This window comes from Chiloscyllium plagiosum, unplaced genomic scaffold (genome assembly GCF_037043375.1).
Source record: "Chiloscyllium plagiosum isolate Xiang-an unplaced genomic scaffold, Cpla_swu_hap1 HiC_scaffold_10, whole genome shotgun sequence".
NCBI classification, from domain to species: Eukaryota; Metazoa; Chordata; class Chondrichthyes; order Orectolobiformes; family Hemiscylliidae; genus Chiloscyllium; species Chiloscyllium plagiosum.
Window position 1 is genome coordinate 52,475,475 of NW_028270148.1, and position 25,770 is coordinate 52,501,244.

Consider the following 25,770-nt stretch of genomic DNA (forward strand, 5'->3'; position numbering starts at 1 on the left):
ATATGTCTTCATAATTCCTTTGAAGTTCTCAAGATGCATGAGTAGTTGAACATAAAAATTACAATTTCATCAGCCCTTTTCTAGACATTTCTTTAAAAACTCAATGAGTAAATGATGTCAGCACAAAATACTGTGGATGCTGGAAATCTGGATAAACTGGAGTTAGAACATAGAACATGGAAAAGTACAGCACAAAACAGGCCCTCTGGCCCACAATGTTGTGCCGAGGTTAATCCTAATGTAAAATAACATAACTATACGCGCCCCTCAACTCACTGCTATCCATGTGTATATCCAGCAGTCGCTTAAATGTCCCTAATGACTCTGCTTCCACCAACACCACTGGCAATGCATCCCATGAATTCACAACTCTCTGCACAAAGAACCTTCCTCTGACATCCCCTCTATACCTTTCTCTTAATATCTTAAAACTAAGACTCCTTGTACCAGTCAATCCTGCTCTGGGGAATAGTCTCTGGCTTTGACTCTATCCATTCCTCTCATTATCTTGTATACCTCGATCAGGTCACTTCTCTTCCTCCTTCTCTCCAGAGAGAAAAGTCTGAGCTTACTCAACCTTTTTTCATAAGGCAAGCCCTCCAGCCCAGACAGCATGCTGGTAAACCTTCTTTGTATCCTCTCCAAAGGCTCTGTATCTTTCTTATAGTATGGCGACCAAAACTGGACACAATATTCGAGTTCTGAAACATTAGCTCTGTTTCTCTCTTCACAAATGCTGCCAGACCTGCTGAGTTTCTCCACCATTCGGTGTTTGTTTTGGGTAAATGATGTGATAATAAAATGTCAGACAGCCAACATTTCATAAGTTACAGGTCTGCAACAAAACCCTTAAGAACTAAACTGAATTTTATCCTTAAGTATCTTTTATTCTTATATGCATTTCATTCTTGCATGTATTTAGTTTACACGTCTTTTACTTTTACTGAAGCAACTTACTGTTGTGTTTTGTAACAAACATAACTTTACCTTGTTTATGATTAAAGTTTTGATTATTTTTAATCTGAATTATTGGCAAATTAAAGGAGGGCTGCATACACAAATTCTTGACTCATAGAGCATTTGGAGGAAATCCTTTGTCTGCCCTTCTGTGGTCATCCACTGAGCTTTGGACCTCCAAATCTGTAGGTAGAAGAGTGCTGCAAGTGTTGTCAAAGTTAAAAATCACACAACACCAGGTTATAGTCCAACAGGTTTATTTGGAAGCACTAATTTTCGGAGCACTGCTCCTACATCAGGTGGTTGTGGAGTTAGAAGGGTAACTGTCCTCCATAAACACCTGATGAAGGAGCGTCGCTCCGAAAGCTAGTGTGCTTCCAATTAAACCTGTTGGACTATAACCTGGTGTTGTGTGATTTTTAACTTTGTCCACCCCAGTCCAACACCGGCATCTCCGAATCACAAGTGTTGTCACTTGTTATCTTGATCTTCATTTGAGGTCAATCCAAGGGAACAGAAGTAACATCGATTCTGAGGAGTGTAAAAAGTAACCACTGAAGTAGCCTCTCAGCAGTAATACTTTAACCAATTCTTTTCTAACTAGAAGGTAATAAAGCATTATGAGTACGAAATACCTATTGTCATATTTTGCTGAAATTAATTCAGCCCCCTCTGTCGCTGCGGTGTAATCACTATATTTTCACAGGTGAGTTTCAGGAAGCTCACCAGATTCGGTGCTAACTTCAAAAGTATATGTCACTTGCACTACAATTGTGTAATTAACATGTAGTAATTAGCAAATGACTTTTTCTAAGAGGTTGCATGCATACAGCCTAATGTGGTGAAGTTAGAACAAAATCAGAAAATGCTGGGGAAACTCAATTGCTGGAAGTATAGGTGGAGAGAAAGCAGAGTCAATGTTTTGAATATATTGGCCCTTCCTCAGAACCTAGCAATTTCTATTTTCGTTTCAGATTTCCAGATCTGCAGTTCTGTATTTTTGTTCAGTGGTCAAGTTAAATGCTGAAGTTGGTCAAGTGCACCTGGCTTCCAGATATGCAAACATTCTTCCTAGTTTTTAGCAGTTTCTTAGTTATGTTGATTGGCATGCCCAGCTGGAGCCCATCTAGCTCCAATCTTCCTCTATCACCCTTAAGTTCCTCCTATCCCTCTTCACTCTCCTGCTATCATGCTGCTTCTAACTCTACCCATCTTAGAACATCTAACCAGTATCTGTGACCCAGAGCCATTGAACCTCATCCTTACGTCCTTTTCCCTTGACATTCCCACCCTCATCTTCCTCATCTTCCTCACCTTCTGTTAGTATTCTGGAGTCTCCTTGCATCATCCTTCACAAGCATTCCTTAAGAAGAAGAGCTAGTTGAGCCTCTGAGTTGGGTTGTGATCCACTGAATGGAGAGTACAACAATGAAGACTAACAGGAACATTCAATAAAAAGTAAACAGAAAAATGCAACACTGTTCTTCCACAATAAAAAAAATGTCCCAACTTCCCCTATACCCATCAATGTGTGTGAGACAAAACAGTATATTCAGGCCTGACTAAGCTGGTCTCAATAAGGAATGATAATGCATCCGTGAGTAAAGTTAAACCAATGGAGATATATCATTTTCATCTGAAGGTGGATTTCAAAAATGACAAAGCTTCTTCCACCACTAAATCAAATGTGCTCTACATGTACATCACTTCCAGCAAGAATCCTAATTATTATCACATTGGAAAACACAAAAAGAGGATTTGAAAAAATGGAAGTGGTGCACAGTTCCGGTCTCAATGGCATACTGTTAATGAAAACCTGACTAATGAGTATTCATTGTATGCAAATGAATGGTAAATAGGTTTCAGCCACCTGGCTGCCAGTTGAGACTTAATTATTGATTTATGAAATTTTAGCAGAGCCTCCTTTATTTTAACATGCCTCCGCCTCTCACATGTTTTTGTTTATAATAACTTGTTCTGCCACTTTCAAACATTTTGGATGTACACACCCAACTCTGAGATTCTGTACCCCCATTACGTTTGTATTATTTTGCTCATATTACCTTCCCTGATTTTGCCAAGCCATATGGGTCACCTCTCACTTGTCTACATTTATATATCTACACATTTCCTTAGTCTGTATCCTTATAAAATCTGTTGTTATATTCCATACTGTTTACTCCATTTCTGAGTTTCGCAAAGAAGCAGTATCTTGTTTTAATGACTTTATGGATTGGTGCATAACATTTTCTCATTTCATGCTTTTCAATGATGAAAGAATGTTTGTTTGATCATGGTGTGCTCCAAGGTTTAAAGTGCAGCAAATGACTCTAACCAAATGCTTGAAAGCTCACAGAAAACCAAGTAATTAAAGGGAAGTAAAGTCCTGATTTTGCTGGAATCAGAAATAAACAAGTTTGATTCCAAAGGAGGAAAAGAAACGTTATCCACATCCCTTGCTGTGACATTTCAGAGAGTAAGTGAAACAACAACCTTGCGTTGGAGAAGTTAAAATTTAATATTTCAATGATATTAATATACACCAATAATAGACAATAGACAATAGACAATAGGTGCAGGAGTAGGCCATTCAGCCCTTCGAGCCTGCACTGCCATTCAATATAATCATGGCTGATCATTCCTAATTAGTATCCTGTTCCTGCCTTATCTCCATAACCCTTGATTCCACTATCTTTGCGAGCTCTATCCAACTCTTTCTTAAATGAATCCAGAGAGTGGGCCTCCACTGCCCTCTGGGGCAGAGCATTCCACACTTCCACCACTCTCTGGTGAAGAAGTTTCCCCTGAGCTCTGTCCTAAATGGTCTACCCGTATTTTTAAGCTGTGTCCTCTGGTTCAGCACTCACCCATCAGTGGAAATATGTTTCCTACTGCCAGAGTGTCCAATCCTTTCATAATCTTATACATCTCAATCAGATCCCCTCTCAGTCTTCGAAACTCAAGGGTATACAAGCCCAGTCGCTTCAGTCTTTCAGTGTAAGGTAATCCTGCCATTCCAGGAATTGACCAATAATTTTGATTAAGTCACAGTCTGATATGCTGGCCTTTGTACAGTGTAAATAGTTTTAACATTATTCAACTGGCAGGAAGCTGACAAGACCTTTTCAATCCCTGATATTGCCCTCTACCACAGCAGTTAAATTGAAATTAACCAAATTATGTACACTCATAAATGAATCATGCACATTTGCATGATTCATTAGAGTGCAGCTGATCTTTTTAAAACTAAACCCATCATGTGTTTATCTGCTGCAAGACAGGAGGTGAGAAAATTGAAATGAAAAGTAAAAACATACAGAGAACTTGGCATTGATGGGCTGATTACATTTCTTTGACTTCTTAAGGGTATTCTATCACTTTACCATGACCATGATTATTATAATGTTGGAATGTCACAACCTAAAAAAAGGCCATTTGGGTTGTTAAATCTAAAGTAATGTTTTTGCTTCCATTAATCATCCTTTTACAAGTTCTGTAGAGGCTATATTATTGAAAAAGAGATTTATACATTCATTTAATAGTTGAAAGGATATTATGTCAAAACTTTATATTTTCAAACTTTTACTGTAACAGTTGCAAAAAACTATTAACCAAACCCTATTTTCTTTTTGTAGATAACTTATACTTTAAGATACGAGAAGAATTTACCCGTCTTACCAACCACCGTGTTCTGTTTGAGATAGAAATGTAATCTGTACCAGTGTGCCTTCTACCCTGCCAAAGTCATGTGACCTGCACCATGAAGTATTGACTGGGGATTTCCATCTTGCAGCCAGGTTCAAGCAAGACTGTTGTGTTGAGATCTCAAAATATGGTGTCAGAAGTATAGGCAAGATTGTTAAAAAGCACAGTTTACTGATAGAGAGGGACACATGAAAGTTCAGGATTGTTAAAATTGCTACAAGCAATTGAAAAAAATTGAAAAAGACAAAGGTAAGGCCATGGCTGAAACTCTAGATATGACTCTGTATTACTTGTAACTTTGCAACAACTTGAAAGGCAAAAATTTTCACTATCGTAGGTGCAAAGGATCATTACAGTCAAGTGAAGCTGGATGAGAGCAGTAGCTTTCTAACTATATTCTGGGCTCCTTTTCAGGACATACAGATGGTTACACATGCTCTTTGACACTTCTACGGCTCCAGAAGAGTATCAACACAGACAATAGAATAGAATAGCAATTTATTGTCACTTGTATTTATGAAAATACAGAGAGATGTGTATAAATCGTCAACATCTGGTGCCATTTTAATTACAGAAATTATAAAAAGAAATAATTGACCCTCAGGACAAAGTTCATCTTTTGTTCCCTCCGTGGCTCCTGGGATTCTGAAGTGGCTATTGGATGCTGCTGACAAAATCACCTGTGAGGCCACCAAATCAGGGATTTCCAGACTGGATCCACCAAGCTGCCACTGCTGAATCCAACACCGAAGTCACTGCATTGCCACCAGAGCAGGGAGGGACAGACCAGACTCACCGATTTGCAATGCTGAAACCATCACTCAAACTGTCACCACTTCAGTCATTGCCTGAAGCCGCCATGTGGCCATCATGGCTACGGGAAGCAAACCAGAACCACCACGCCACCACCATACCACCACCAGGTAGAACAAACCAGACTCGCTGATGTTGAAGCCTTCGATGACAATGAGGAACAGAGATCTGGATCCACCATGCCACCACCACTGCAACAGGCCCTCGCAACCACCTTCCTCCACTGCAGTCGCAGAAAAGAAGCAAAAAAGAAAAGAAGGAACAAAACAGAAAGAAAGAACAAAGAAAAATGCAGCTGGCCAGGTGAGTGAGAGCAGGAGTGTACAGGCACAGTGCCTGAACACTTCCTAACCTGCCACTGCTGCCATTTTGGAGATGTCAACGTGGTATAGTTAGTGATCTTCCCGGAATATAAGTTATTGTGGCATTAATACCAACTGAATCTATGCTCAGATTGAGAAAGTGTACCTGACCATTCAATTTGATTGCAAATGTTTTCATCAATACTAATTTGGAAAAGACAAAATGACAGTCTACTCTCACCATAAGTTTTTTCAAAATATTTTCCTCAAGCTACAGCTACCTGGTCCAATATTTATTCAAAGAATGTTACTTTGGTTACAGAGTTGCCATCTGGGTATGAAATACAAACAATGAAGGAGATGTACATTGTTGACAAGCTGTCGCAAGCAGCACTATGAAAAAAGAAAATAGAAGGTGCTACAACAGAGTATGAAATATCTCAGACCCAACATGAAGCAGCAGCTTGACATGTTCTAGAAGACATCAAACTAGCGGAGACATTTAATCTAACAGACAAATGCCTTTCTCAAATCAAGTGAACTATCCAGCAAGATGCAAACCTCCAAACATTGCAAGAAGTAGTGATGGTGTTTCCTGAAAACATCCAGGACACACCTTTTGCCATAAGAATGTATTGGGCATTCACAGATGAATTAACAGACCAAAATGGAATACTGTACAAAGGATCTAGAGTCATTATCACAAAGGAGTTAAAGTGCATCCATGCAAGCCGCCAACAAAATGAGTTGAATCTGATGAAGGCAAGAGATGCATTCTACTGGCTAAGCATAAGCAATAAAATCAAGGACCACATCAGCCAATGCAGAGCTTGGTTTCAGTATAACTCTAACAAACTAGGGAGATGCTAATGACACATGACATTTCAGTCAGACTATGGATGCAATTAGAACTCTTCACACATGTAGAACTGAACAGCTTGTCACCATGAACCATTATTCTGACTAGTGGGAGGTGGACCAGCTAACTTCAGTGACTACTGCTGAGGCTGTGTGCCTGTTACTGTATTTCCAACATTGTGATGAATGACAATGGCCATCTGCTCAGACTATCTCCAGTTAACAGGTCAGTTTGAAGTGCAGTGAAAATTGCTGAAGGAATTATATAAAAAAAATCAAGAAACGCCAGGACAGATGTATAAAATGCAGTGCTTGAGTGGAGAAGCATCCTAATGAAACTATGGAAGACGGTTCTGTCCAAGATCACAGTACACCCAAACTACTCTTCCAATAAACTACAGAAGCTAGACATAGAAACAGACTCGAGGTGGAATAACAGAAAACCATATTTCATTTTGGCAAGACTGCAAATCATAGAGCCTTGAAGAACCTGTCAGGATACAAACATTTAGTGCTCTCAACTAGAGTAAGCCCAACTGGTAATTTGAGATCTATATTGAACAGTTGCCATCTCAATGGTATGTAGTGGAAGTGAACCATTGTAATTGCCGTCACATACACCCAGCTGCAGAAACTGTTCCAAAAATGCAGGCAGCCAGTCAGGAAAATGCAAATTCACTGCTTTGAATAGGCTGCAATATCAATCATCAGACCCAGAGATGTACGTCACTCCAACAACAGAAATTGAAAAACGTTTGACATTGGAACACCACCCAGATGAACATTACCATGCACAGATACCATTAATAGACTTGAATGAGTTAAAGACTTGTGTGTAATGGCAGGGATCAATGCTGGGATCACTATTGTTTGTAGTATATCTAAATGATATGGAGGAGAATGTAAATGGTCTGATTAGTAAGTTTGCAGATGTCACAAAAATTGGGGGAGCTGTGGATCATGAGGATTAGCAAGGGGATAAAATAGGCTAGAGACTTGGGGGGAGAAATGGCAGATGGAATTTAATCTGAACAATTCAAGGTGATTGTACTTTGGAAGGCTCTGATACAGGAGGGAGGTATACAGTGAATGGCAGAACCCTGAGAAGAATTAATATAGAGAGATCGGGCATAAAGGCTACAGTTCACTGAAGATGGCAACATAAATGGATAAGATGGTCAAATAGACATGTGGCATGTTTGCCTTCCTGGTTGGGGTGTAGTGTACAAAAATTGGCAAGTCTTGTTGCAGCTGTATAGAACTTTAGTGAGGCCACATTTGGCATACAATTCTGGTTGCCACACTACCAGAAGGATGTATAAGCCTTGGAAAGGGTATAGAAAAGGTTTATCAAGATGTTGCCTGGTTTGGAGGATATTAGTGATGAGGAGAAATTGGACAAACTTGGTTTGTTTTCACTTGAATGTTGGAGGCTGGGAGGTGACCTGATAGAATTTTACAAAATTGTGAGAGGCACGGATAGAATGGATAGAAGTATTTTTTCCCATGCTGGAAATGTTGATTACTAGAGGAGAGAGGGAAAGTTTAAAGAAGATGTAAGAGGTAGACTTTTTTACACAGGGTGGTGAATGTCTGGAATGCGCTGCCAGAGGAGGTTGTAGAAGCAGACACAATAGTAACATTTAAGAAGCACTTTAACAGATATACAAATAAGCAGGGCTCAGAGATATGCAGATCATGTGGAAGCAATAGGTTTGTAGTTTAGAAAGTTATCATGTGTCAGTGCAGTCTTGGGGGATGAAGGTTCTGTTCTAGTGCTGTATTGTTCTTTGTTCTCTTTTCTTTATAATGCTTATACAAAGACTAAAAAATAATGAACTTCTGATGTGTCATAACAGTCATGTGTATATTGGGTACATTGGATGCCCAACTTTGTCTTGTCCACTAAAACCAGGACAAATCTAACCCAGGCAATTATTACCCCATCAATTTGTGCTCAATTATAGCAAATTTAAAAAGCAACTTTGTCAACAATGTTTCAAGTAGTATTTGTTCATATTTTGCTGATGCTCCATTTGGGTTCTATCAGGATGCTCAGCTCCTGACATTAATAAAGCCATAGCTGAAATATGAGCAAAATGGCTGAATTCAAGGTGAGGTGAAAGTGACTGCCCTTGATATAAAGACAGTAATTCTCTCAGACTGGCATCAAGGAGCCCTAGCAAATCTGAAGTCAATGAGGATTGAGAAAACTCCACTGCTTGGAATCATACTTAGCATAAAGAAAAATGTTGTGGTTGTTGGAGGTCAATCATCTCAGACCCAGAATGTCTCTACAGGAATTCCTCAGGGCAATGTTTTTGGCCCAACCATCTTCAACTGCTTTATTAATAACCTTCCCTTCATGATAAGGCTAGAACTAGTGTTGTTCACTGCTGGTAGCATCATATCAAGCACAATTTGCAGCTCTTCAGTTACTGAGTCAGTCTTTATTTATATGCAGCAAAACCTGGACAATGTTCAGGTATGTGCTGATAACTAGTTATTAATATTTGCGACACACAAGTATTGGACAATGCCCATCACCAACAAGAAAGATAATCTAACAAGCCCCTTTTACAGAATTCCACACTCTTAATAACCTGAGGCTTACCATTGACCAGGAATTGCTGTGGATCAGCCATTTCTGTGGCCACATGCATAGGACAGAAGTTAGGAAGTTTGCAGTGAGCAACTCATCCCCAGACTCCCAAAAAACTATCTACTATCTAATGACTATCCACAAGTCAGGAGAGGAATGCTCTCCATTTGCCTGGATAAGTGAGGTTCTAACAACACTCAAGAAGCTCTACACCATCCAGATCAAAGGAGCCTGCTCAATTGGCACTTCATCTACAACATTAAAAATTCATTCTTTTCAGTATCAATGTACAATAGCAGCAGAGTTTGTCATCAACAAGATGTACTGCAGCAATTCATCAAGATTCCTTTGAAAATACCTTTCAAACCCACAACTTCTACTACACAGAAGGAGAAGGGAAGCAGATGCATTGGGATCACCAGATCCTGCAAGTTACCCTTCAAGTCAATGGTTAGCACTGCTGCCTCACAGCGCCAGGGACCAAGGTTCAATTCCAACCTTGGGCGACTGTTTGTATGGAGTTTGCACATTCTCCCTGTGTCTGTGTGGGTTTCCTCCGAGTGCTCCGGTTTCCTCCCACAATCCAAAGATGTGCAGGTTAGGTGAATTGGCCATTCTAAATTGCCCATAGTGTTAGATGCATTAATCAGAGAGAAATGGGTCTGGGTGGGTTTCTCTTCGGGGAGTCGGTGTGGACTTGTTGGGCCGAAGGGCCAGTTTTCACACTGTAGGAAATCTAAACATCTAAAGTTACACATCATCCTGACTTGGAATTATACTGCTGTTCCTTCAGTGTTGCTGGGTCAAAATCCAACAACTCTATTCCTAGCATCAATGTGTGTCCATTGATACTAAGTGGATTGCAGTAATTTACGACAGTAACTCATCACAAATCTTCTAAACAATTAGGGATCAGCCAACATGTTGGCCTAGCTGATGGTACCTATATCTTTTGAAAATATGTTTTGAGAGTCTGAAAATACAATTTTATGAGACCCATAATTTTAGAAATTATTTGTTAGCACTGAATAATCAAATCCATTGATATTTAAATACCTGTGACCCATCTCGCATGTTTAAGAGTGTGAATTTTTCAAATGTTGTAATGCGATGGTTCAGTTTTTCCCTAGCAATGAAGAGAATGCTGTGGTTGACTTCTCCTTATTGGTTGGCATGCAGTAAATGAACAATATTAAACAAAGGAACTTGCGTTAGAAACATTTGGATATTATTGTATTGGCTTAGTAAATTACCACACTGGCCAGTGCATTACAAAAAAACACAAATCTCAAAGTTTCAATGTTAATTTTCTGGTCTTTAGTGAATGAGATGATCTCAGTTGTACTAGGCCAAAGTTTTAGAGCTTGACCATAAGCCAAGTTAATCATGAAACTTATCTCTGTGTCAGACTTTGCAGTCTTCAAAAATAAGTGAATTCCTAATTCTAGTTTATTAAAGTATATTTGAAAGCAAACGGTAAATTGTTATATTGCACAATTGACCATGGCTTCAATATTCATATTACTTAATTTTAACATTGGAATCTATTTGTTTGCCTTGTAGATAAAATATTACTCTTGTAATTACTTTTATCCTGATATTCTATACTTCTCTCAGTGCCTACGCATTCCCACTCTCTACAACAAAACTATATAAAATATATTGCCTAATGTGCCCGGTTGTGACAATGTGTACAGTGATGATCTCAAGGTCTGCCAAAGGTGAACATTCCTATCAGTTTGCCAAGTGCATGATGTGTTCTTAGTTGGGTTATGAGGTCAGATAATCTGTAGTCAGGCAACTAATCCCTTGAAAGCTCATTTCAAATGGGAACTACAACAAACGTTTTCTTGTTCTTTAATGTAATTCATTTAAAAAGCTACCATAATCTTCATTAGATTTGCTGTTTAAACAGATACATCCAGTTATTTTGCAATTTTGATTGTTGAAGCAGAACATTTTACTCTTCACACGGTTCTGAAGTCATGGGCACTAAAAGTCAAAACTAATCAGTTTAAAATAAAATCAACAATTTTATTTTGTAGCTGCTAGCAAAATGCATTCTCAGTTTTGTTTAAAGTTTTGAATACCTGTTCCCACACTCTTTAGGCCTTCCCATGCCCAGTAGTTTTAAAACTTAAAACATTTAGAAATTAAATTTTAAATCCTCTCATTTTCAATGAAAATAGAAAGATTAAGTCTACTGCTTGTAGAAAATTATCACTGACTGCCAAGAGTGTCATGTTTATTTTTAGGACAGTCAAAATGTTCATCTGGGCCATGGTATTTACATGATCAATGCTATTGCAGTGTTGCTTTGATCATATCATGAATCTTAATTACATTTCAAAGGTCTACAAAAACTGCAAATTTTCCTTTTTCTCCTTTTAATGATTTATGGAATATAATCATTTACAACCACAATTTCTGTCTGTATATTGCTTTGCTGACAACTATATCTTCTAAATGAAACAAAAAGTAAAATTTAATCTTTTGTGAAGTTGTGTGTGTCAAGCATGCACATTGAGAAGTTGGATTTGCATCCCCTCCATCATGTCATAGTAACTGGTAACCCTTGAAACATTAGCTAATGAGCTATCATTTATGTGTAGGTCAGTGTGCTTCTCTAGCCCCTTTAACCATTGGAGGAGAAGGAAAGCCAAACCTGTTCCTGTCTTCAGCAAGGATCCTACCTATATGTGGCAGCAAGAAAGTTAATAAGTAGCAATCAACAGAGAAATCCCTGCATGGTTGCTCAAATCTTGGCCCATGGATTCTCTATTGTAATGTATTTATTAGCAATCTAGCTGAGTTTAGTCAAATCAAAACAGGTATGGGATTAAACCGGGGACTTCTCTTGTTTGTATGGGTGGAATTTTCAACATTAGAGCCTAGCAGAATGTGGAAACAGCAATGGGTCTAGCATCTAAATGAAGATGTGAGCTTTGCAATTTCCCTTTAACTCAGGCAGAATGTTAACATCTAGATTCTTGGGCTGGCTGGGTTCACATGACTGATATATCTAAAGAAGGTATTACAATTTAAGGGACTGCAGCAGGGATTAAAAGGATCGAACCGCTGTGGATATTTGGAGCTGCAACAACAGCAAAAATTGAGAGGTGACATGGGGTGAAGTGGTGGGGGTGGGAGGGAGGGGGGGAGGTGCTGCTCCATAACTGTCTCACTCTTGCCTGAAGATTTTAGCTGTAAGATCTCAGAGACTACTGTGAAGTAATTTTCCCAAGAATAAGATAAAGAAACCACCTTCTCCAACCAAGTGAGCATGCATAGATTTGGCTGAGGAATGCAAGTGCATCCTGAAGACAGTGCACCAAGAGGTTGCAGGACCTCACTGAGGGGAAGGCTGACAGATATATTTTCAGGTGCCAAGCTCCCTGGTCTGAATTTCCTCGCAATCAATTGCACAACATGTCTCAGGACGGCTCTTTTAATTTCTCACTCTACAGGCACTTCACATCACCATCCAAAGAATCAAAATTCACATGCCCCCTTGCACCCATTACTCTCAATATCCATCTACATCTGCTGTCCTTCCCCATTATTCACATAGGTCATTGCTAAAATTCATTAATCACTGTGTTGTCTCATAACAGAAGAATGGAGAAATAGGTCACATTGAGGCCTTAGTTCTCCAGTGTCAGGTACCTTGATGGTCATTGGCAATGCATGCCCAAATGGCCCATTGCGAAGGAGGCTCCAGATGTTAGCAACATGATGCCTTGAAGACCTGAGCTTCCTAGGGCACTGGTGTTCAATTTATTTTCCTCCTCTTTTTTTGTCAGATGTGCAAGTTGGAACTGCATAAGCTGCCTCCAGCCGATGTTGAAGGCTGGTATCTGGAAAGATCACCTGAAGTGAATGAAATGCTGTACAGGTTAAATGCCTTCCAAGGAAGTGGTAACCAGCTGTCAAAGACTGAAAGCACTGTCTAAGGAAAAGTGCAACTGAGGAGCAACTTCTTGCATTTTCTGTGACTCAGGAAGTCATAGACCCTGTCCTCATCTCTGCAAGTTGTTTCTCACCTTGTTTCCTCAAGAAATGTTGCAATTATTGCAATTCTCCACAAGATTTGAGACATCACAGATGCAAATTCATCTTTGGATTCACCTTGATGTTGAACTCTTTGATTAAATCTTGGTCTTTCAAAATGTTATTACCTCTAATATTGAGATAATTGTCAAAAACTGTCAGAAATGTATCAAATGTATCAATTGCACTTTTTATCCCTCGGCAAGCTAGAATGTCATCAGCAGCATTTCCAATTGTGGGTGATGGTGTATTTATTGTTCAGCTTCAGATTTAGTTTATAATTTGGAAGCTATTCAGCATGTCAGAAATTGTCGTCTTCAAGATGACCAATTCTAGATTCTACTTGGCCTGTCTCTGCAATTTGGACTTCCCAACAATATTATTTCTGATATCATATCCTCCTAATGTGATTAGATAATCAGCTTGCTTAAGATACTTTCATTTCACAGTAATAGTAGGTCTGCCACATTTAGCTGCCATTTTGTAGCTAATATGGAGGATTCCTTTTTTTAAAACCTAAAATGGAGGATCCCATGTTTTTCACGATTAAAATGGAGGATTGTTGCCTTTTTCACAGCCTTGCAGTATGAATACTGCTGCTGCAGCTTTAATAAATGATGCCTGTTTTAATCACAGTTTTACTGAAAGATTCCTGCCATTTTTACAATACTTATGAAGGATATCCTACCTTATCCACAGGCGAAATAAAGTCTCCCAAACTTTCTTTCCATATTAGACCATGTCTGTACAGGCTCTTAATCAGCATGTTGTTATCACCTTAATTATTAGCTTTGTGATACGCAGGACTATGATCTCAAATAAATATTTATTTTAAACAGCGTTGCTTGATTGCATTCGCCTTTGTTTAGCTGTGCTGGAGGTGAGTGAATCCGAAGTTCTGCACTTTGCATTGCTGGCACAACGATTAATTTGATTGCATCTCATCATCTGCTGCCCTCATTCTCATCGTACACCAGTTGGAGGATGGTCAGCTGTGCAGTGAAGTTCCATCTGAGCGTACCCCTGTCTGGACAGAATTTCACATTGGCTCCTAAGGTCCCGTACTTCCTGTGGGAACCTGTGCTCCACAACCTGAGCTGCCTCCTGAGTTTTAGTGTTGCCCCCTTTAGGGACATAAAATGACAAGCCCTTTACCGACTGCTGCTGCACACTGTCCACCCCTTCTCTCTCATCCACCACCTGGACATGCCTTGATGTGCCCATTTACCACCGGGCAGTCCTCCCCCTTTCTCTCAGGGATCTGGGGTAGAGGGTGCTGCACGTATCAGTCCCCTGCAAACACAGACTGGGATGGTTCATGGTCTCCCAGCCCAACTGCTTGTTCTGTGGTGCTGTGGTCCAGGCAGCGGGCCGTGAAGGGAGTTGCTTGGGCCAATTGACTGCCCTTCTACCGTGGTTACTTTCAAGCCTGGGTGTCCCTGGAAAAGGAGCACGGAGTGTCCACCAACACCCTTGAGCTGTTCAGGGACAGGTGGGCAGCACAGGGAGTGGAGTGTTTTATTTCCCCCTCCAACTCTATTTTGATTTAATCCCTGCCCTCCCCTTCACTTTTTTGATCACGCAGCATTGCCCTTTGTCACTGGCTACTGAGTGTTTCCTTTCTTCCTGGTGGTGGAATATAAATAAAGATTCATGCACTTGTTGTTCTTCACTGTGTCCAACACCTGCACATACACGATATTGGTGCTGAGGAAAAATAAGCACTCCCACTTTTTGGTGATAGTGTGGGGTAAGGCAAAAGGAAACAGGAATGTCAGACATCCTGTTCACTCTGAGAGCTGGCTCTAAGTAAAAAAAAAGGAGTATTGCACAAAAAAAGAAGAAAACAAAAAAAGGAAGAAAAAATTATTTTATGGCCCTTTCCTTCACCTTCTCTCATAGATCCTGTTTGCTATGGTTGTGGTGTTCAATCTGGACTGTACATAAACTTTTTAATTTCTAGCTTTCCCAGCCTGGAGGCCAGAGGGTAGACTTTAAGGCAGATGTACAATCTTGGGAGTGTCTCCAACTGGCAATATGCCTCATGTGGTACCATCCCTCTTCTTTATTTTTTCTATTGCTGAACTAAACGTTAACGAATTATGGCTATTGTCGCCAAAGAGCTCAACTATCACTTAATCAAACACTTAGCTTGGTTCATTAAATTAGATTACTTACAGTGCGGAATCAGGCCCTTCAGCCCAACAAGTCCTCACCGACACTCCGAAGAGCAACCCACCCAGACTCATTCCCCTACATTTACCCCTTCACCTAACACTACGGACAATTTACCAGGGCAATTCACCTAACCCGCACATCTTTGGACTGTGGGAGGAATCCGGAGCACCCGGAGGGGATCCACGCAGACACGGGGAGATTGTGCAAACTCCACACAGACAGTTACCCAAGACAGGAATTGAACCCAGGTCTCTGGCGCAGTGAGGCAGCAGTGCTAACCACTGTGCCACCGTGCTGCCAACCATACCCCTTTTTTTTCCGACTGGCCAGTGACAAGCAGTGCCCTTCATATCAAAGGGCAATACTGTGGACACTCCTGTTCTCTTTTTATCTTTTTTTTCTTTTTTTTCTTTTTTTTTAATTTAACCCCCACGCTACCACCTAAGTGCGATAGTGCTTATTTTTTCCCCAGCACCCATGGTGTGTGTGTGCAGGTGTGAGACACAGTGAAAGACACAAAAGATAGGAAAACACCCGGGTGGCCAGGGCGGTTTTGTGGGAACGAGAGAGACTCACGTTTGGTATGTTGCCTCCCAGGTGCAAGGGTACGTGATGTCTCTGATCGTGTTTTCCGGGTCCTGGAGGGGGAGGGGGAGCAGCCCGAAGTCGTGGTCCATATTGGCACCAACGACATAGGTAGGAGGAGTGCCGAGGATGTTAGACAGGCTTTCAGGGAGCTAGGTTGGAAGCTCAGAGTTAGAACGAACAAAGTTGTTGTCTCTGGTTTGTTACCCGTGCCACGTGATAGAGATTCGAGGAATAGGGAAAGAAAACACTTAAATGCGTGGCTACAGGGATGGTGCAGGAGGGAGGGATTCCGGTTTTTGGATAACTGGGGTTCTTTCTGGGGACGGTGGGACCTCTATAAACAGGATGGTCTACACCTGAACCTGAGGGGCACCAGTATCCTTGGGGGGAGGTTTGCTAGTGCTCTTGGGGGGGGTTTAAACTAACTCTGCAGGGGCATGGGAACCCAGATTGTAGCTTCAGGGTGCAGGGCCTGGAGTGTAGGGAGGTTAGGAACATGGCATCAATTTCCAAGGAGGGTGCCTGTAAACAGGAAAGTGGCTTGAAGTGTGTATACTTCAATGCAAGAAGTATACGAAATAAGGTAGGTGAACTTGCAGCGTGGGTTGGTACCTGGGACTTCGATGTTGTGGCTATTACGGAGACATGGCTAGTACAGGGACAGGATTGGCTGTTGCAGGTTCCAGGATTTAAATGTTTTAGTAGGGTCAGAGGTGGGGGTAAAAGAGGGGGAGGAGTGGCATTGCTTGTCAAAGATAGTATTACAGTGGTGGAAAGGACGATGGATGAGGACTTGCCATCTGAGGTAGTTTGGGCTGAGGTTAGGAATAGGAAAGGTGAGGTCACCCTGTTAGGAGTCTTTTACAGGCCTCCTAATAGTCCTAGAATCATTGAAGAAAGGATAGGGAAGGTGATTCAGGAGATGAGTGACAGTAATAGGGTGGTTGTTATGGGGGACTTTAACTTTCCTGATATTGATTGGGAAAGCTATAGCTCAAGTTCGTTAGATGGGTCAGTGTTTGTTCAATGTGTGCAGGAGAGTTTCCTGACACAATATGTAGACAGGCCAACAAGAGGTGAGGCCATACTGGATTTGGTTCTGGGTAACGAACCAGGCCAGGTGTTAGAATTAGAGGTAGGTGAGCACTTTGGGGATAGTGACCATAATTCGGTGATTTTTACTCTCGTGATGGAGAGGGATAAGTGTGTACTACAGGGCAAGAGTTATAGCTGGGGTCAGGGAAATTATGATGCGGTGAGGCATGACTTAGGATGTGTGGCTTGGAAAAGTAGACTCCAAGGCAAGAGTGTAAATGATATGTGGAGCTTGTTCAAGGAGCAACTATTGAGTGTCCTTGATAATTATGTACCTGTCAGGCAGGGAGGAAAGGGTCGTGTGAGGGAGCCGTGGTTTAATAAGGAATTGGAATCCCTTGTTAAATGGAAGAGGGCGGCCTATCTCAAGATGAGACGTGAAGGTTCAATTGGGGCGATTGAGAGTTATAGGGTAGCCAGGAAGGACCTGAAGAGAGAGCTAAGAGCAGCAAGGAGGGGACATGAAAGGTCCTTAGTCGGTAGGATTAGGGAAAACCCTAAGGCTTTCTATAGGTATGTTAGGAATAAAAGAATGACTACGGTAGGAATAGGTCCAGTCAAGGATAGTAGTGGGAAGTTGCGTGTGGAGGCGGAGGAGATTGGGGAGACACTGAATGAATACTTTTCTTCAGTATTTACTCAGGAACAGGGCATTGTCGTCGATGTGAATACTGAGTCACAAATAAGTAGAATGGATGGCTTTGAGGTATGTAGAGAAGAGGTGTTGGAAATCCTGGAAAAGGTGAAAATAGATAAGTCCCCTGGGCCTGATGGCATTTATCCTAGGATTCTCTGGGAAGCAAGGGAGGAGATTGCAGAGCCATTGGCCTTGATTTTTATGTCCTCTTTGTCTACAGGAGTAGTGCCAGAAGACTGGAGGATAGCAAATGTGGTTCCCTTGTTCAAAAAGGGGAGTAGGGATAACCCTAGTAACTATAGGCCAGTGAGTCTCACTTCTGTTGTGGGCAAAGTCTTAGAGAGAATTGTAAGGGATAGGATTTATGCACATCTGGATAGGAATAATGTGATCAAGGATAGTCAGCATGGTTTTGTGAAGGGCAGGTCATGCCTCACAAACCTTATTGAATTCTTTGAAAAGGTGACGAAGGAGGTTGATGAGGGGAAAGCGGTAGATGTGGTATGTATGGATTTTAGTAAGGCGTTTGATAAGGTTCCCCATGGTAGGCTACTGTAGAAAATACGGAGATATGGCATTGAGGGTGAGTTGGAGGTTTGGATTAGGAATTGGCTGGATGGAAGAAGACAGAGGGTAGTAGTTGATGGCAAAGTTTCTTCATGGAGTGCCGTCACTAGCGGTGTTCCGCAAGGATCTGTTTTGGGACCATTGCTGTTTGTCATTTTTATAAATGACCTGGAAGAGGGGTTAGAAGGTTGGGTGAGCAAGTTTGCGGATGATACGAAAGTCGGAGGAGTTGTTGACAGTGAGGAAGGATGTGGCAGGTTACAGCAGGATATAGAGAAGCTGCAGAGCTGGGCAGAAAGGTGGCAAATGGAATTCAATGTAGCTAAGTGTGAGGTGATTCACTTTGGGAAGAATAACAAAAAGATGGGGTACTGGGCTAATGGTCGGATACTTGGTAGTGTGGATGAGCAGAGGGATCTTGGTGTCCATGTACACAGATCTCTGAAAGTTTCCACCCAGGTAAATAGTGCGGTGAGGAAGGCATATGGCGTACTGGCTTTTATTGGTAGAGGAATTGAGTTCCGGAGTCCTGAGGTCATGATGCAGTTGTATAAGACTCTGGTGCGGCCGGATCTGGAATATTGTGTGCAGTTTTGGTCGCCATACTATAGGAAGGATGTGGAGGCACTGGAACGGGTGCAGAGGAGGTTTACCAGGATGTTGCCTGGTATGGAAGGAAGATCGTATGAGGAAAGACTGAGACACTTGGGGCTGTTTTCATTAGAGAGAAGAAGGTTTAGGGGTGACTTGATTGAGGTGTACAAGATGATTAGGGGGTTAGATAGGGTTGACAGTGTGAACCTTTTCCCGCGTATGGAGTCGGGTATTACAAGGGGGCATAGCTTTAAATTAAGGGGGGGTAGATATAGGACTGAAGTTAGGGGTAGGTTCTTCACTCAGCGAGTTGTAAGTTCATGGAATGCCCTGCCAGTAGCAGTGGTGGACGCTCCCTCTTTATGGGCATTTAAGCGGGCATTGGATAGGTATATGGAGGATAGTGGGTTAGTATAGGTTAGGTGGGCTTGGATCGGCGCAACATCGAGGGCCAAAGGGCCTGTACTGCGCTGTATTCTTCTATGTTCTATGTTCTATGAAAAGCAGTGCCCTTCACATCAAAGGGCAATGCAACCATTCCCCTTCTTTTTTTTTCTTTTTCTTTCCCTGTTTATTTATATTTTTTTTTAACCCCCACACTACCACCTGAGTGCGGTAGTGCTTATTTTGTCTCCAACACCCATGGTGTGTGTGCAGATGTGAGACACAGTGAAAGACACAAAGTGCACGAATCTTTATTCAAATTCCACCACCAGGAAGATAGGAAAACACCCGAGTGGCCAGTGACAAGCACTGCCCTTCACATCAAAGGGCAATGCAACCATTTCCCTTCTTTTTTTTTTAATTCTTTATTTTTCCCCTTTAACCCCCACACTACCACCTAAGTGCGGTAGTGCTTATTTTTTTCCCCAGCACCCATGGTGTGTATGTGAATCTCCTGTTTATCTTTTTTTTATAGAGTTGGAGGGAGAAATGATGCACTCCACTCCCTGCCCTCTTGTTTATATATATATATATTTTTTTTTTTTAAATTCTTTATTTTTCCCCTTTAACCCCCACACTACCACCTAAGTGCGGTAGTGCTTATTTTTTTCCCCAGCACCCATGGTGTGTATGTGAATCTCCTGTTTATTTTTCTTTTTTCACCCATGGTGTGTGTGTGCAGGTGTGAGACACAGTGGAAGACACAAAGTGTATATTTTATTTTATTTTTTTTTCTCTTTTTTTCTCTTTTTTTTTCTTTTTAACCCCCACACTACCACCTAAGTGCGGTAGTTCTCCTATTTTTTTTTCTTCTTTTTTTTCTTTTTTTTTTAGTGCTTATTTTTCCCCCCAGCACCCATGGTGTGTGTGTGCAGGTGTGAGACACAGTGAAAGACACAAAGTGCACCAATCTTTATTCAAATTCCACCACCAGGAAGATAGGAAAACACCCGAGTGGCCAGTGACAAGCACTGCCCTTCACATCAAAGGGCAATGCAACCATTTCCCTTCTTAGCTGACAAAAGCCTGTTCAGTGAAAGCCCTCCCTTTCCCCTGTGGCATGATATAATTGGTGGAGGCAGAATTAGGCTATTAATTAGCCACTTATGTGTCTCAATAGACTCAAGGATGGTCAGGCTGCCTGATGTCTCCTATCTACCTTGCTCTACACACCATAATATGGGAGTCAAGTTGGCAGTGAGCAGGCCACCCTTCAATTACACTGGAGGAGCCATAAAATCCGTCTCAAATACAAAGATTTATACATACATTTGTGGAAAAGAAAGAACCCATTTGTCCCAGCTGTTTGTGCCAGCTGAAAAAGAACTGGCCAAATGAATTCAACTTTCCAGCCAATGTTTCGATGTCCTTTAGGTTTAAGGTACATACCTAAGTATTTTAAAAAATGTGGCAAGGGTTTCTCTACCATCTATTCAGGCCAGATATTCCAGACCTTCATCAACCACATTTCTCCTCAATTCCCTTCTAATCCTCCTACCAATCATTTTATCTCCACTCCCTGGCTATTCACATTCCTGCTAAAGGAAATGGGTCCTTTCCTATTCACACTAACTCAACTCTTCAAAACTTTGTACATCACAGTGAAATCTCCCCTTGATCTCCTCTACTTCAAAAAAAAACTCCAATCCAATCTTTCCCTGTAGCCAAAATATTTCATTCCTGGCAACATCCTGTATTAATCATTACCCCTTCACTGAGTCCAAGTAATTGTGCTGTACCTATACCTACCATTTCATTTGATCTTTTTGAAAACAGTAAGCTCCAAATCTTGTCAGAAGACAAACTTGTTTGATTGAACATTAACAACTGTATCCACATCCTGAAACTACAGAAGGGCAACTATTAAGACATTGTGAAATGTACATGTTAATTCTCATTGTTGCAATACACCACAATAACACTCTATATTTGTGTGGATTTATATCTTTAAATCCTCTTAAGGGGCCATATCCAAAATTGACTAAACCAATTTTAAGCATCCGATATTTCATTTTTTAATAAGTGATTTTCATCTGCCTATATATGTAGTTGTTTTTTGATTATAGAGAAATCTTTCTATTTTTACTGATAATTTATTTCACACTTTCATTTTAAGCTGCATTCTATTTGTCATACAAATGGAATTTATTGTGGAAAATATTAAACCATAAATTTGAAAGAAACCTTCGAACTTGTGCAAATATCTTTTTTCCTTTAGGAGGGAGAGCAAAGAGCAGTGTGTTATCTTTGTGATTCAGGATCAAACTAAATAAGATACCCATTTTCATGTCTGCTTTGTTTAAACAAAGTAGCACTGACAGTTTCAAGGAGCTAAAATGGATTGAATAGATCTCCATGATAAATGGAAACAGCGGAAGTGACAGTCCCTTAAGATTGACTAATGGCAAAAAGTTCTGCTTATGGAGGTATCAAACTTGGAGGTGGGAAGGACAATTAATTGGACAGTGTGGTGGCGTATCCAATTCTGTTGCATTCCTGCCTCTGCCAGCACTAATATCTAAATGGGGAAGGCCCATGCTTGACTCTTCTTCTTCACTGGCAACTGAAGCCCTTAAGTGACAAATTCAGGACCATGGAAAGGTCCAGGGTCTAGATTAGAGTGGTGCTGGAAAAGCACAGCAGATCAGGCAGCATCTGAGGAGCAAGAAAATTGACGTTTCGGGCAAAAGCCCTTCATTAGGAATAGAGGCAGGGTGCCTGCAGAGATACATGAGAGGGGGGTGGGGGTGGGGAGAAAGTAGCATAGAGTACAATAGGTGAATGGGGGTGGGCATGGAGGTTATAGGTCAGAGAGGAGGGTGGAGTGGATAGGTGGAAAGGAAGATAGGCAGGTAGGACAGGTCATGGGGACGGTGCTGAACTGGAGGGTTGGAACCGGGGTGAGGTGGGGGAAGGGGAAATGAGGAAACTGGTGAAATCCACATTGATGCCATGGGTTCAAGTGTTCCAAGGTGGAAGATGAGGCGTTCTTCCTCCAGGCGTCGGGTGGTGAGGGAGCAGTGTTGGAGGAGGCCCAGGACCTGCATTTCCGCGGCAGAGTGAGAGGGGGAGTTGAAATGTTGGGCCACAGGGCGGTGGGGTTGATTGGTGCGGGTGTCACAGAGATGTTCCCTAAAGCACTCTGCTAGGAGGCATCCAGTCTCTCCAATGTAGAGGAGATTGCATCAGGAGCAACGGATACAATAAATGATATTGGGGATGTGCAGGTAAAACTTTGATGGATGTGGAAGGCTCCTTTGGGGCCTTGGATGGAGGTGAGGGAGAAGGTGTGGGCGCAGGTTTTGCAATTCCTGCGGTGGCAGGGGAGGGTGCCAGAAAGGGAGGGTGGGTTGTTGGGGGGTGTGGACCTGACCAGGTAGTCACGAAGGGAACGGTCTTTGTGGAAAACGGAAATGGGTGGGGAGGGAAATATATCCCTAGTGGTGGGGTTCGTTTGGAGGTGGTGGAAATGTCGTCAGATGATGTGGTTTATGCGAAGGTTGGGAGGGTGGAAGGTGAGCACCAGGGGAGTTCTGTCCTTGTTACGGTTGGAGGGGTGGGGTTTGAGGGTGGAGGGGCGGGATGTGGAAGAGATGCGTTGGAGAGCATCTTTAACCACGTGGGAACGGAAATTGTGGTCTCTAAGAAGGAGGCCATCTGGTGTGTTCTATGGTGGAACTGGTCCTCCTGGGAGCAGATACGACAGAGGCAGAGGAATTGGGAATACGGGATGTCATTTTTGCAGGAGGTAGGGTGGGAAGAGGTGTAATCCAGGTAGCTGTGGGAGTCGGTGGGTTTGTAAAAAAAGTCAGTGTCAAGTCGGTCGTCATTAATGGAGATGGAGAGGTCCAGGAAGTGGAGGGAGGTGTCAGAGATGGTCCAGGTGAATTTAAGCTCGGGGTGGAATGTGTTGGTGAAGTTGATGAATTGCTCAACCTCCTTGCGGGAGCACGACGTGGTGCCGATGCAGTCGTCAATGTAGCGGAGGAAGAGGTGGGGAATGGGTGCCCATGGCCACCCCTTTGGTCTGGAGGAAGTGGGAGGATTCAAAGGAGAAATTGTTAAGGGTGAGGACCAGTTCAGCAAAACGAATAAGAGTGTCGGTGGAAGGGTGCTGTTGGGGACATTGGGAGAGGAAGAAACGGAAGGCTTGGACGCCCTGGTCATGGTGGATGGAGGTGTAGAAGGATTGGATATCCATGGTGAAGATGAAGAGTTGGGGGCCGGGGAAATGGAATTCTTGGAGGAGGTGGAGGGCGTGGGTGGTGTCTCAAATATATGTGGGGAGTTCCAGGACTAGGAAAATGCCATCCCGTATTCCCAATTCCTGGACTAGGGGGGATAGGATAGTGTTGAGGTAGGTATAGATGAATTCGGTGGGGCAGGAGCACGCTGAGACAATGCTGAGACAATGCAGCCCCATTGAAAGACCCAGTCTGCTGCTACTTGGATTAATTCAGCTGCAGGAACTGGGCGGGACCCCAATCAAAATGACCAGTGCCTGAAGGATCTGAACATCACACAAGGATTTGTGTACTGGGAGCCATGACTTTGCCCTGACAACCCTTCTGGCTCTTCCTGCCCACAAAGTGAGAAACCCATCCCTATTACATCACTGACCTCTTTCCTGAGTGAAACAGAAACAGGACAGTATAACACAGGATCAGGACCTTCAGTCTACCATGTCTGTGTCAATCACAATGCCATTCTAAACTAATCTCATCTCCCTGCATATTGTTTTAATGCCTCTATTCCTGTCTATGTTTCTGTCTAAATATCTCTTAAATGTTACTATTTTATCTGCTTCTACTCCTCCCCCTGGCAGTGTGTTCCAGGCATCTACCACCCTCTGTGTAAAACCTTGCCTTGCACAGCATGGTAGCTCAGTGGTGCCTCACAGCGCCAGGGATCTGGGTTCAATTCCCAGCTCAGGTTGCTGTCTGTGTGGAGTTTGCACATTCTCCCTGTGTCTGCATGGGTTTCCTCCAGGAGCTCCGGTTTCCTCCCACAATCCAAAGATGTGCATGTTAGGTGAATTGACCATGCTAAATTGCCCATAGTGTCAGGTGCATTAGTCAGGGTAAATATAGGGTAGGGGAATGGGTCTTCGCAGCGTCGATATGGACTTGTTGGGCCAAATGATCTGTTTTCATACTGTAGGGAATCTAATCTCCTTTAAACTTGTCCTGTCTCACCTTAAACCTATGTGTGATCCTGGCAGTAAGGGGACCGATGGGGTTGGGGAAGAGGAGAGTCTGGTGTCTTACCTTTGGCAGCATAGTCTTCTCCAGGGCACCGCTGAGTGCAAAAAATGCCAGCCTCTGGTTAGCCTCACCACTGCCTCATTACATGTGGTTTGGTGGGCCTTCTCTGGGATTGGCAATTCTGTCTCCCGCTGGCTCTCTGACCAATGGATCAGACCCCCACTGTCTCAACAAGATTCCATTCTATGTGATGGATCACATCCTAAATGAGTCTACCAAAAACGTAAAAAAAGCTTATCCTCCAAATAAAACCTTCACCTTCCCCAGAAGTTGCTGGGAGGGAGAGAAGGAGGGAAAGGAGTCTAATCCAGTGTAATCACAGACAGCCTTGGAGAAGAATTTTCTATAAGGCAAGTGAGTCAATCTATGCTGAATCTTCAGAAAATGCTGACACATTATCCAGATACCCAAATCTTTTCTCAGCTTAAAGTAATAATAGTTAGCATTTACATCCATAATAGCCTCATCAAATCTTAGTCACTATTCCCATATGATAAACCAAATGCATCTGTAATCTGAAACTGTAATGAAAGAAAACTTATGGTTGGGACTCACCACCCTTATTCCCGTCTCTTTTTATAAATAAGTCCTGGATTATCTTTATCTTAGTTTTTCTTTATCCGCCCTTCTTTCCTTGCTAATATCCTGAAGACCTTGACTAGGCATAACCTTCTAACTTTTAGAGAATAAAGACCTTATTTGTATAATCTCTCCTCATAATTTAAGCTTTGAAGTCAAAGCATTATACATGCAAATCCTCATTGAACTCCTTCTGCAGCCAAGACATCCTTCTTAAGATTGGTGCCTAGATCTGCTCACAGTACTCTAAGTGTGACTAGAGTTTTGTCTAACTGCAGCATAACACTGCATTGCTATATTCCAGCCCTTTAGATATGAAAGCCAGCATCCTATTAGCCTTTTTGACTATTTTCTGAACCTGTTCATGCCATTTTAAAGAGAAATGCAGCTTAACTCCCAAATCTTATTGGACATCCACTGTAGTTAACATTGTGCCTTCTGAAAAATACGCTGATTTATCCTTTTTTGGTCCAAAATGGATAACCTCACACTTACTTATATTAAGATCCATCTGCCACAGCTTTGCCCATTCACCTA